Here is a 14,725-nt window from a genome sequence, read left to right as displayed (position 1 = left end):
CCTCAATGAGTATTTTGGCACTGGAGAGTCTGTTCTGTTAAAGAGGAAAACATTTTTTAAGCTTGTCAGCAGCCCAGTGAAACAATATGTAAGTTTGCATGTCCTTTGTGGCGGTTGGCCCAGGACTGTGAATTTGGTGACATTATGCTAATCATGCTTGGGGATATTTTTGTGATTGGCATAGCCATAGGTGCTGACTTTTATTTTTCCCCATGGGTGCTCCACCCCTTCCTCCGAGGCCCCATCCCCGCTTCGCCTCTTCCTGCCCCCACTCTGCCCCCTCCCCCAAAGTCCTCCACCGGCTGCTCGCTGCTCTGCAACCTCCCCAAGCGCCTCCTGCCAGCCGCCAAACAGCTGATTGGTGGTGGACTGAACAGTTGTGCCTGGTGGGTGCTGAGGACCCACTATTTTTTTCCATGGGTGCTTGAGCCCCTGAGCACTCATGGAGTCAGCATCTATGGGCATAGCCAGAGCCAGTGATCACCTGTGAGAACGGTTGCTGGTGAAAGATGATAGAACACTGACTTTGGACATGATGGTTACTAAGAGTGAGGCATTTGAGAGGACTCAGGCTGAAAGAGGTCCTTGTAGTCTCAGATTGCTGCTACCGTTGTGTCTACACTTAAACTGTCAGCTGCTCCTGTCGCCCGGAGTCAGACAGCTACTCCTGCTCCACAGCCACAGCAGCAAAAGTTCCCTGCTACTCACTGTTTCTATTGCCACTTGGCTAATTTCTCTGTCTACCAGGCTAGAACTGCTAAGTGCTGGCTTGTGGAAAGGAAGGACACTTTAAGTTAGTATGCCATGATACATTGGTTCACGACGAGTGGAGGCCTGATGTTCATACTGTAACTGTGGGGCCACATGAGACTGCATTTACCAGGGACCCTGATTTGCCTTTTATACCATCTTCTCATGTGACAAGGCACTGGAGCTGGTATCCTGTACTGTAGAAATTACTGGTACACCACTGAAGTGCATGATGGATTCAGGTGCTGAAGTTAACGTTCTCCTCTCTAGGTTAGGCCATAATCTGGACATTTGCCTGACTACAGTGGTTATAAAAGCATGGAATTTGTATGCTTTGCAGGCAGAGGGTGAAGCTGTGTGCTTTGTGCTCCATAAAGACATAGCCTTGACTGCAAATTTTACATTGTTAAAAGTGCTGCTGCTAACGCAGTTCCATTATTGTCCAACAATCTATACTTACAGCTTGGTATCAACTCACACAGGACACCTCTGGGGTGGTTATGTCGGCTAGACTAGAAGGGGATACCCAACACATCATGCAGAGACACCATGATTTATTTAATGCTGACAATGTTTTGTCCACACCATATGTGTACTCTCTGCAGTTGGATTCAAATGCTAAGCACTTTGCACCACCTGCATGTATGAGCCTCCTTCCTTTGCAGACAAGATCCAAGCAGAATTGCAATGCATGAAAGATAATGGTACTATTCAGGAGGTGGAAGGGCCTATGGATTGGAGCTCACCCATGGGGATTGTATATAAGAAGAACGGTGACATTCGATGGTGCACAGATTTTAGGGCATTTAATAAATATGTGAAACATAAGCAGTTTCAATTGCCAGCCATTAAATAGGTGGCATGCTGGGTAAATGGATCACAGATTTTCTCTGTGTTAGATTACCAATCCGGTTATTGGCAAATACCTGTGGCTGAAAGTTCACAGCTGTTATTGACTTCTATCCCATTAATTTGGGACGAACTTCTATCAGTGACTCCCTTTTGGTTTAGTTTCTGCTCCTAAGGTATTTCAAAGATTGGTCTCTCAGCTCCTTGATAATATCCAGGGGGCATGTTGCTATTTGGATGACATTCTCATCTTTGCTAAGATCCTTCCTGAGCATAATGCTATTCTGGATCAGGCACAAACCCGACTCCAACAAGCTGGCATAAAGTTGAATGTGTCCAAGTGCAGTTTTGCAAAAGATGCTGTAGTTTCTAGGGCATTCTCTGTTGGCCAATGGTGTGAAGCTGACATGTGAATGGCTACCAGCTGTTGCTTTGCTATCGTTATCTACTGATTGTAACGATTTATGTTCATTCATTGGCCTTGATTAATACATAGGTTGCTGTGCTTTGCCCCATTTTAGCACCCTTGCCAAACTGCTGTGGGCTTTAACCCAGGGGCAGTGACAGTTGGTTTGGACTAAAGAGGCAAAACCTGTGTCAAGCCCTCTATTGGATCCAATCCCATGCTTATTTTAATCCCAGGAAGCCCGTAGTGATTCAAATTGATGCAAGCAATTGTGGTCAGGGTACAGTTCTGCTCCAGAGGGACAGCTGGTTATATTTGTGTCCCGTACTCTCACCCAGACACAAGCAAAGTATTCCCCAATTGCGCTACAGTTCATGGCTTTTGCTATTGTATGTTTCAAAGTCTAAAGTCTACTTAGTGGGAAGACATTTAACCTTAGAAACCAATCATTTGCCTATTCTTGGCCTCCATTATAAGGCCAGCTGAGTGTGAAGCTGCAGCAATGGATTATCCAGGTTCAGCCGTATAACGTTGATTTGGTATCTTCAGATGCTCTTTCGAGAAATTCTGCTGGGTTGGCACACGTTTGCAGAAATGGCAGAGTTCACCCCTATGCTTTTTACTGAAAGATTTACCAATTGACTCAGTGCAGACCACTGACTCCACCCTTCAAGATGCTGAACTGAACTGCAAGGTGATACGTGCTGTACAAGTGGGTTGGGTACAAGATTCTGTGACTTCCATGACCTCCGTGACATAAACGTAGCCTGAATTATAAATCTGGTGTGTACCATTCCCAGGGAAATGGGATAGTGGAGAGACTGCACGGGACTCCGAAGAAGTGTATAGCTTGCATACTGGATGAACATCAAGATACACCCTTCCCTATTGCACTAAGTCTGCTTTATATATTATTCGGCGTACACCTCACGAAAATACTGGAGAAACCCCATTCCATCAGCTCTTCAGCTTACCTATGAGGACAAAGTTGTCTATGCTGATGGAAAAGGTTCATTTCACCTCTTCCCCATCCTTGAAGCTGACTGATGTGACTAGGAAATATGTGAGTTTCAACAAGTGTATCCCTGCAAGACTCATGAATTCTATCCTAGACAAGCAGTGTATGCTAGGTGTATGCTGGAAGAGTTTCCGATAATCATGACTTGATCTTGTGGTCTCCAGGGTATGGCGCATGGCAGGGAGAACCCCTTGTAAGATATACTGCCTACTGAAAGGAGAACTGATAGGGCAGAAGACACTCCTTCTGTGCATGATGATGTCATGTGGTCAATGAGGAAAGTTGCACTACTGCAACAGTATCCACTTCCTGAGCTGAATCAGAGGTATAACCTACAGCCCTGGGGTCACTTAATGCCTCCGGCAAGTTACCACTGAACTTCTGGGGAGAGTAGAAGGAAATTGTGTTGACTGGTGTGTTACCTTCCTGCTCCCTGTTCCTGTTTGTTCCTGGTTTCTGCTCCTGAACTCAGTGTTCCAGTTCCTGTTCCCATGGGTGGGTGGGTGTGTAGCACTGGGTGTGTGCAGCTATTCAGGATTAGCTGCTACATATCTGCCTTTCAGACTGCTATTATGTTTTGCTGAGTCTGTTGCTGACTTAACCGGTTCATCGTTATTACATATTTTGATTGACAACTCACCTGTGTGTGTTGCTTTGTTTGTGTGGTGCTTTGGGATTGCTGTTCTGGGGCACAACAGAGAGGATATAGCATAGTAGCAATTATTTTGTGCGTTACTTGATAGGCAAATGATTTGCAAATATTTTCAGCTTTACTCCTCATTACATAAATTAATGGCTTGACCTGTACTGTACTGCTATCTGTGCTAAGCTTCATAGCTGTTTGTAATCTGGTGAAGTTCTCTTTCTAGTTTGGGCCTTTCTGTGAGCTTATCAAACTGCATATCTTGTGGAGGGCAGAATTCAAAGTTTGCATTTTCTTCTTCATTTATTTTTGCTGGTTCAGAATGAATCCTCTCCGGACACCAGGCCATGTGACAATGACAGAGGGTCACAGAAAGAGTTGCTTTCTTCTAATACTGAACAAGAAGCTGTATAGGAAAAGGAAAACAGTATTCTCTTAAAGCTATCCTGACTCTTTCTGCTTCACTGTTCAGCTTCCACCTAGAATGTTTCCCAGCTCCCTCCTGCCTGGCTTCCTACTACAGTTTTAAAGAAACAGGACACAGCTATCCTCACACCAAATTAATGTAGTTGCTGATGCATAGCAGAGGTGGATGGATTCCAAAGCAGAAAATGGTAAAACAAAATGAAGCAGTGGGTGAAAACTAAAGGATTATGTTCAATTAATTTTCTGTGCCATTGGCAGATACCTAGGCTAGGCAGGGTAGGCACCGGAAAGCATTCAAGTGACTACCAGATCCACTGCCCCTCCCTCTTGCTGAGTGACTGTAGGAGACAGCCATGGCCAAAGACAATGTTATTGTGAAGGCACCAGTTTAAAAACAAGATGCAATCTCCTTTAATGGGAGGTTCACATGCACACTTGGTCAATTCAGTGCATAGCCTAGGAGTACTTTTGGATTCCTTGCTGACACTGAGCTCTCACACCACAATAGCCACGAGTAATGCTTTCTACCATCTCCAGCTGCCTAAGAGAGTCTGTGCCATTCTGGTAGACAAAGGCCTGGCCTCAGTTGTTTATGCTTTTGTCACCTGTTGGCTGGATTACAGCAATGCAATATACCTGGGTATGAAACCTTCAGCAATCTGAAACTCCAACTAACGCAAAACTCTGCAGCGCATCTCCTCAGCAACACAGGCTACCATGAGCACACCATATCTGTCCTCTGCTCTCTACGCTGACTTCCCTTAGAATTTTGAATCAAGTTCAAGATCTCTGTCCTTATATTCAAAGTGCTCCATGGTCTGGTCCCAGGATACCTGAAGGACCTTCTTAAGCTCCAGGACGAAGACTGTGGCCGACAACTTCACTCCTCTGGTGCAATGGAACTCTCAAAAATAAGAATAAAGCTTGTCTGCATGGGAGACAGAAATTCTCCGAGGTTGGTCCAAGACTGTGGCATGAGCTCCCTCATGAACTAAGGGACTATCACAAACCTCACCATCTTCCGCTCCAAGTGCAAGGTGTATTTCTTTGACAATTGCCTTCTTTAATACCGACACATAGCAACAGGTATATTTATGTAACAAAAATAAAACCGAAACACCCTACCAAAACAAACAACTTCACATGCTTGTCCCTTTGGGGAGCAGACGAGAGAACAAACAACACGTGACGGATAAGTAATCATGTTGCTTAATGCACTACTGGAAGGCGCTCAGATACTATGGTGATGAGCATGATGTGAAAACCTGAATAGAATAGAATTTGAGACCATGAAGCTAAGTTGTTTTGTGGATCTTGGTTTCACAGCTGACGGGTTCATAAGATTATTGTGGAAAAAAGCAACTCTTCTCCTTTTGGGCCATTCTGGCTCTAAATCACATATCACTGATAAAACAAAGACGGCATTCCTTTGAATTCTTCAGGAACAAATACCAGGTGAGGCTGGTTTGCCTTGTTAGTTTTTGAGGTCTGAATGTGCTTTCCATTACGCCAGCCACCTTCCTCCTCTTCATGCACAAGTGCTGCAGATATCTTTTGACAGAGTCACAATTGACAGCCATAAATCACATTCTTAAAATAATTGATTTCTTAGATTTCCCATTGAATACATATTGTTTATTTTTCATTTTTCTTTTAGTTTTTTAAAAAACATTTCGGCGGATGCTCGTCTGCTGGCCAGTACGTGAGTGCACTTAGATGCCCCAGCAGGCGCCATGGCACCCGCGGGCACCGCATTGGGGACCCCTGCCCTATACTGTGTTTGGATGCTCTAACCCTGCCTGAGCTCCCTTAAACGGTATTTGGGTGCTCTAACCCTGCCCTAGACTGTGTTTGGGTGCTCTACCCTGGCCTGAGCCCAGAGGACTTCTTGTCCCGCCCTGACTAAGAGCCTTGGCTCTTAATGATTTGTTTGCTGCTCGGCGCTGAGTGCAGGCCCGAGACCCAGACTCTGTACCGCCCCACCCCGACTAAGGGCTCGGCTTACTAACTGTTTATTTGCTGCTCACCCCTGAGTACAGGTCCGAGCCACTGACCCTTCACTGCCCTGATTGCGGGCTAGAGACCCTAACTGCCTATTGATCTACCCAGACTGCTGACCAGAGCTACAAGCCGAGAGTGACTCCGCTAATTCCCCAACCGTGAGCAACGGCCCACAATGTAGTGAGGTGGAGCAGCCTCCCACTGACCCAGAGGGAGAGGGGCCACTGCTAACCCACTACACTGTACCTATATTTAAGAAAGGAGAAATAATTGATCTGAGCAATTACAGACCTGATAGTCTGGCTCAGTAGTTGTAAAGGCTTTAGAACAAATTGTGAATGAAAGAATAATTAAATTCCTGGAGGTAAATAGAAAAGGAGATTTAATGCAACGTGGGTTTGGCCAGACTAACCTGATTTCCTCCTTTGAGGAAAAAATGATTTTGTTAGATAAGGGAAATGCAGTAGATCTACTATACTTGGACTTCAGTAAAGCATTTGACACAGTACCACATGGGAAATTATTAGTTAAATTAGAAAATATGGGGATTAAAAAATAATTGTAAGGTGGATAACCAAATTGGCTAAAGGGGAGAAGGCAATGGGTTGTGCTGAAATGTGAACTATCGGAGTATAGGGAGGTTATTAGTGGAGTTCTTCAAGGATCAGACTCAGGACCATCTTAGCCAATATTGTTGTCAGTGAACTTGGCACAAAAAGTAGGCGTGTGCTAATGAAATTTGCTGATGGTACAAAGTCAGGAGGCACTGTCAATACAGAGGTGGAACAAAACATTATAGGGGAAAATCTGGATGACCTTGAAGACTGGAGTGACAGAAATGGGATGAAATTTAATAGTGCAAAGTGCAAGGCCATACCCTTAGGATATAATAAGAAGAATTTCTGCTACAAGTTGTGGGCTTCTCAGTTGGAAGTGACAGAGGAGGAAAGAGACCTGAGGGTGTAGGACAATCGAAGGATGACTGTGAGCCACCGATGTGATGTGGCTGTGAAAAAGGAAACTGTGATCCTACCTAGGATGTATTTGGCGAGGCATTTCCCCTAGTGATAGAGACATATTAATACCACTGTACAAGGCACTGAGGAGACCTCATTTGGAATACTGTGTGCAATTCTGGTCACTTGTATTCAAGACAGATGAATTCAAATTGGAACAGATGCAGAGTTACTAGGATGATCAGGGGAATGGAGGGCCTGTCTTATGAGAAGAAACCGGAAAGTCTTGGCCAGTTTAGCCTAGCAAAAGGAAGGCTGAAAGGGGATATGATTGCTCTCTATACATACATCAGCAGGTAAACTCTAGGGAGGATGACAAGCTATTTAAGCTAAAGGACAATGTTGGCATAAGGACAAATGGGTATAAACTGGCTAGGAACAAAATCAGGCTGGAAATTAGAAGGAGGTTTCTAACCATCAGAGGAGGGAGGCTCTAGAACAGCCTCCCAATAGAGTTGGGGGTGGGGGGTAAACAGTTTAATTAGTTTTAAAAGAGAGCTGGACAAATTTATGAGTGGGGTTCTATGATGGGGTTGCTTGTGATAGTTGCAGAGGAGGGAAAGGGGCAGGGCTCAGCAGCCCTGTGGGGTCCCTTCCAGTTTATGTCTTGTGTTCCTGTAGCTCATGCTGCAGTGGTTCAGCTGGTCACCTTCAGGGGTCAGGAAAGGATTTCCTCTCTCCCCCCATTATATTCTGGTTTTGTTGTTGTTCGTTGTTTTGTCTTCTTCTTCTGAAGCATCAGGGATGGCCACAGCTGGAGATGGGACACTGGATGGGGTGGGCCAGTGCTCTGAGGTGTCACCAAACGTCCTCTCTCTCATTTGCTTGGCTGGCTGGTTCTTGCCCACATGCTCAAGTTCTAACTGATCCTTATATGTGGGGTTGGAAAGAAATTCCCCCCCAGGTCAGATTGTTTTTTTTTTTTGCCTTCTTTTGCAGTGTGAGCTCCTGGAAACTCATTTAATCAATTCTCTGCTGTTATAGGGGCTTGGTGCACCTCAGTCCCTCTTATTATCTCCTTGTGACACATAATAATTTAGTCTTCTGTGGTCTGTAATATTTTGGTCTCATTTCCATTGCTGGGTTTAGTGTGTAGGTGCTGGCTGGTGTTGGTGGTCTATGATATACAGGAAGTCAGACTAGAGCAGTGATCCCCAAACTGTGGGGCGTGGTCCCCAAACCCTGGGGGGGTCATGGAGGAATTTTCAGAGGGTGCGGCAGGGCCTGGGCCAGCCCCCACATGGAGCGGGGAGGGAGCGTCACCCAGCCCCGCTCTGCCCCCAGCCCCACCTCCGGCCTTGGCTTCTGGCTCCCAGCCCCCAGCTCCTGGCCCAGACATGGCCTGCCCTCAGCCCCTGGCTCCCCGCCCTGGCTGCAGCCCCACCCCCAGCCACGGTCCCCAGCTCTCGGCCCCAGCCGCAGCTCTGTCCCCGGCCCAGCCTTGGTCCCCGGCCCCAACTGTGGCCCTGCTCCCTGCCCCGGCTGCAGACTGCGGCTCTCAAAGGGGCAGGGCAGATTACATTCGGGTAAGGGGGGGTGCGATTTAAAAAGTTTGGGGACCACTGGACTAGATGATCTGGTGGTTCCTTCTGGCCTTAAATTCTATGACTAAAGAGAGAACCATTTCTTTGCACACACCTTTAAGATGGCACTTTTTCTTTCTGATCATTTCAACCACTTCCATATAACAATCAAATAGCAGCTGGAATAGGAAAATGAACAATATATTCTTGACAGCACAAATAAGTCATGGTTCCCTCAGCCCATCAAAAAAGGGAAGTAAGCACAGCTGGAACAGTGACAAGGGGAAATCACCTTTTCTTTGCCCACCTCTTATTTGTTTTACAAGGTGGCTGTTTAGAGGTGGGAGGGGACACAGGATTCCCACCCTAGAGCTTCCTCATTTTGAAGTCCTGGAATGATGTGTGTGGAAAAAGTAAATGAATTAGCCTTCCAATGCAATCTATTCCAGTTACGTAAGAGACCTTTATACATAAGAGACCTTTATGCCGTGCTGCTTTGCTGTTTCAGGACAATTCCAATAGATGGCAGCACATGATCCATCCTTGACCGGTCTATATGGAGATAAATCTTCTTTATACCTGTAATATATTGAGCAGAAGATACAATGAAAGGTTCTTTTCTCCTCTAATGGCACAGGGAAAATTAAATGCAAACTGGCTATTCTTTTGAATGAAAGTTCTCTATGTAAATATTCTGCAAGACAACAAAAGACTAGATCCCTATGTTTTTCCAACAAGAAAACAAGAAAATATGAAGAAGAAAGTAAAACATAAACTGTTGTTAAATTGCCAGCATAAAAGGTTTTGAGACCCTAGAGTTAAACACCCTTGAGCCAGTGGCAGAGCCTAGTTTGCAGTGGGAAGGTGGGACAGGTGATGAGTCATTAGTGGTGGGCTGGAGAGTAAACCTACCCCTCAGTCACCTGGCAGCGGTGGCTCCTGTTCTGTGGGGCTGGGGCTGGGTGGCTCCCTACTCCAGGTGTTTCAACATGGCCCACAAATGGCTTCCATCATGATGGAAGGGCAACTAGGCCAAATTTGAGTGAGTGGCATTGAGACATAGCCAATGGGGTTTCAGTGCCGCACAATCCCATTTACCAAGTTGCAATCCCGCAGGACAGGAACCACTGCTGCCAGATAAGCGCTGGGGAGGCTCATTCTCCCATCCTGAAATGGCACCACACAGACATCTAAAGGTCACCAGGAGGGGCAGTCCAGTCTGCCCCCTCTACTCCAATTCTCTATAGCTCCACCACTGCCTTGAGCTTTGGGAAGGCCAAGCTTTGGATCTAAGATTTGTGTCTCAGGCCTATCTCTATACTGACTAACTGATCCAGCTGAATCCATAGAGGAATGTGTTGCACCACAGGAACAAGAATCACCTTACTTGCTTCATGCAGTACACTCAGGGTACAGCTCAGATCAACAATTACAGTCTATTGCAGTCACAGATTTGAAGCCATAGATTAGGCTTTCTTTGCCTTAAAAGGTTTGGAAAGATGGTCTAGTCTAGTGGCCAGCGGCGCTAGGTCGAGATTTAAGAGAGCTGGGTGCAACTCCTAGTTTGGCTATGGATTTCCTATGTACGCTGGACAAGTTACTCAATGTCTCCTGATCCTCAGTTCCCCAGCTGTAAAGAGGAGGTAACATTTTCCTACCTCACCAGAGAGTTGTGAGCACAAAAATCCCTTAATGATCATGAGGGGCTTAGCTACAATGGTGACGAATTAGAGACAGGTAGATTTGCAATAAACTAAGTCAGCAGACTGCAATAATGCTACAGATATTTAAAATGTACATGCTCTTATAAGAGTAAATTCACCCACTAAAACTACAACGGTTAGTCATCATGTTGCATGCAGTGTTCTCCCTGGTAGAAAATACAGGACTCAGGTGTGTAATGAATATAAAGGGGATTGTTTCTGGAGGCTACTGGGAACAGATGAGGCCCTGCAGTTCTCCCTGGACCTCTAGCTCCCGGATTAAACAGCCTGTGATGCTTTGTGCCACCACACAGGGTCTCCTGAGTCCTGGTCTAGACTAAGCAGTCACAGATGGGACTGCTGATTACACTACAATGTAGAACCACAGAAACAAGGTGTTTCACAGATAAGACAGAAAAAAACCATGAAATCATAGCACACTATGTACATACCATAGATTTTTAGTCTTCTTTAGCCGAACATAATATGAGATCTGTTACTCCTGCAACAGAGGGCGGTAATCTACCCATAGCTGCCTCTCCACAGAGGCCCTGCAAGCCCTCTTTGCCTTTCTGTCATTTTCAAACCTTCGTCAAAATCCTTTGCTAGTTATACTGATCTAATGGATTCAAATTGCACCTCATTTTCAAAGTAAGCAAGATCTCTTTCTAGCTGGAGTTCTAAAGCTTTCCTCTCCTGAAGTAAAACAGAGAGGAGAGAGAGAGAGAGAGAGAGAGAGAGAGAGAGAGAATGGAATTATTTTGAAGAAAATGATGCAAAATGTAAAGTGAAGATTAAAGACAATAAAACTTGAAAGAAAGATGGACAGATTGTAGGGTTCCTTGAGACAAGATGTGACAGACACACATCTACCTTTGGGGCAGACTCTTTTTCTTCTGTGTATTAATGTATTACCCTGCCATATACCACCTTTGCTCAGCCTCCCTCTTCACACCTGTCCTGCTTGGGCATCATTCACATCACAAGGATGGCATGGTATAGAGTGTAAATGAGCAAAAGTAAATACACCACTGACATTGAATACAGGGCCGGCTCCAGGCACCAGCTCAGCAAGCAGGTGCTTGGGGCGGCCAAGGGGAAAGGGCGGCACGTCGAGATCTTCTGCAACAATTCGGCGGCGGGTCCCTCAGTCCCTCTCGGAGGGAAGGACCTGCCGCCGAAGAAGAAAGCGGTGAGGTGGAGCTGCCACCGAAGTGCCGCCGATCAGCCAATCGCGATCGCGGCTTTTTTTTTTTTTTTTTTTTTTCCCGACGCTTGGAGCGGCAAAAACCCTGGAGCCGGCCCTGATGCATAGGCATCAATGAGAACAGAATATGGCTTCGTTGCTTTCTCCTACTCTTCAGCTCTATTTGTTTGCTGCTGTCTCTGGCCTGATGTCCTCGGAGCACCTGAGTCTTTCTATATTCTATCTGCTACCCCTCCTCTTCCAACAGTGGTAGCACACCAATGCCCCAGAAAGCTGTCATCTTGTCACTTCACAATGGATCAGCTCGTCCCCAGTCTTTGTGTGGGTGCATAGCAGGGGGAGAGGGAAGAGTGAATGGAGCTTTCCTCCCTGCACTTCCAACCAGGGTTCAGGACAACTGTACTCAGTCCCACTAAGCTGAAAGGCCCTCCCTCCCCCACCCGCTACACTATCACACAGAACTAGACGGGGATACTGGGGGAGTAGGCTGCCTCAATTTAAGATCTGGGGCAGCTTGCAAACTCTCCTCCTATGCAATGGAGCTCAGGAAGAAATTTAGCAAATCTGCACCACTCCCCACCTCTGCCAAATGGCAAAATACACAATCTGGTTCAATGGGAGCAACAGTCCCGTCCTAGCATGCCAGTCAGTGAAAAATAAACAAGTTTAGGCACTCTGGAGCACAGATGTTGTGAGAGAGAGGACTAGGTATGTGATAATTCTATCTGGAGGGAGGCAGAAGTCCCTGGTCAGGTGGGAGAACAGAGGCAGTGCTAAGAAAGGAGAGTTAAGTAGCATGAATTAGCTATTTCAGACATTTCCCCACCCTCAGGGCAGGTCTACACTACCACTTATGTTGATGTCACTGATGTTGCTCAGGAGTGTGAAGAAGCCAGCCCCCTGAGCGACGCAAGTTATACCGACCTAAGCGCCAGTGTGGATAGCACTAAGTCACCGGGAGACGCTCTCCCACCAACATAGCTACCACCTTTCACAGTGGTGGAATAAATATGCTGATGGGAGAGCTCTCTCCCGTCGGCATAGAGCATCTTCACCAGACGTGCTGCAGCTGCGCTGATGTAGTGCTTCTAGTGTAGACTAGCCCTCAGAAAATGTTAACATTTGCATAGGCTGGAAGCTCTGCCTATGGTTAAGGTTGCCCTATACTTCCCATGATAAGATCCTGTTTTCTCTTACTTACAACTTTGTCAAACTTCAACAATTTGGGCTGAAATTGTCCATGCTGGATTTCTGCTTTTGGCTAACTTTTTTTTTTTTTAGGGAGACGCTCTCAATGATCCTTCCCCTGGGTCTATACATTGTGGAGGAGGAATCTGATTTACTTAAATGTGGAGGGGGAAAGAGCTAGACCTAGGGGGGAAGTGGGCAGAATAGATTGGGACAAGGAGCCTGAGGGGGTGAAGCCTGGGACTGCAAACTGGCAGGAGGGAAGGAGGGAGAGATAATTGGGTGTTGGGGGTATGGCTGGGACTAGCTGGGCAAGGCGACTGAGACTGGGAGCTGTGGGGAGAAACTAGGACTGGCTGGATAGAAAAGACTGAGACTGGGAGCTGGGGACAGAAACCGGAGTTGGGGAGTGGGAGCCAGTGCGTGGTGGAGAAGACTGACTGATATCAGATTAGGAGCCAGAGGCAAACTGCGACTGGCTAGGCAAGGAGACTGGAGGTGGGGATGTGGAGGGAGCCAGATCTGGTGAGGAGCTGAGGTGCAGGAAGAGAACTGGGACAGGCTCGATAGAGAAACTGGGACAAGGAGGTCAGGATCGGGGTGAGGGATGAAGAGTCTAAGGAGAGAGACTGAGATGGGTAGCCAGTAGGGATGGAGAACATGAAGGGGAAGGATTGACTCCAGGGTGCTAAGGCTGGATGAGGAGCTGGGAGTGGGGGAACTGGGACTAGCTGGGCAAAGAGACTGGGACTGGGATGAGAATCCTGATGATTAGAGACTGGGATTGGCTAGGCGAGAAGGATGAGATTGGAATGAGGAATCAGGGGTGGTAAAGATTCATAGATTCAGATATTATAAGGTCAGTAAGGACCATTGTAATTATCTAATCTGACCTCCTATATAACACAGGCCATAGAACTTCCCTGAATTAATTCTTATTTTAACTTGGGCATGGTTTTTGTTTTGTTTTTTGCAAAAACATCCAATATTGATTTTTAAAAAATTCCAGTGATGGAAAATCCACCAGAACCCTTGTTAAATTGTTCTAATTGTTAATTAACCTCAATGTTAAAAAGTTGCACCTCATTTCTGAATTTGTCTAACTCAGAGGTTCTCAAACTTCATTGCACTACAACCCCCTTCTGACAACAAAAATTTCTACACGACCCCAAAAGGGGGGATCAAAGCCTGAGCCCACCCCAGTCCAGCCACCCCAGGCCTATAAACTGAGCCCCGCCACCCAGGGCTGAAGCCAAAGCCAGAGCCCCACCACTCAGGGCTGAAGCCCTTCAGTTTCTGCTTTGGTCCTGGGCCCCAGCAAGTCTAACGACAGCCCTGGTGACCCCACTAAAACAGGATTGCGACCCACTTTGGGGTACTGACCCACAGTTTGAGAACCTCTGGTCTAACTTCAACTTCTAGCTATTTGACCTTGCTTTACCATTGACTGCTAGATTGAAGAGCCCTCTCTTGCCAAATTTCTGTTCCCCATGTAGATACTTATATATTGTGATCAAGTCACCCCTTAAACTTTTTGTTAAACTAAACAGATTGAACTCCTGGGAGTCTATCACTATAAGACATGTTTTCCAATCCTTAACCAGACTTGTGGCTCTTCTCTGAACCCTCTCCAATTTACCAACATCCTTCTTGAATTGTGGGCGTCCAGCAGCAGTCACACCAGTGCCAAATATCGAGGTAATATAACCTCCCTGCTCCTACTCGATAGTCCCTTGGTTATACACCCAAGGATTGCATTCACTTCAGTGCCACACCGCGCGCTCATGTTCAGCTGATTCCACCATGACTCTCAAATCTTTCAGAGTCACCGCTTCCCAGGATAGAATCCCCCATCTTTTAAATATGGCCTACATTCTTTGTCCCTAGATGTTACCATCTTATCAAGCAATCCAGATCATTCTGTATCAGTGACTTATCCTCTTCATTATTCAGAGCTTTATCTTAAAGGGTTTCTTATTCTGGAACAAGAGTGCC

Source organism: Terrapene carolina, unplaced genomic scaffold (assembly GCF_002925995.2).
Source record: "Terrapene carolina triunguis isolate 2854851 unplaced genomic scaffold, T_m_triunguis-2.0 Scaffold85, whole genome shotgun sequence".
Lineage (NCBI taxonomy): Eukaryota > Metazoa > Chordata > Testudines > Emydidae > Terrapene > Terrapene triunguis.
The sequence above is the reverse complement of the archived record's forward strand: the minus strand, read 5'-3'. Positions refer to the sequence as shown.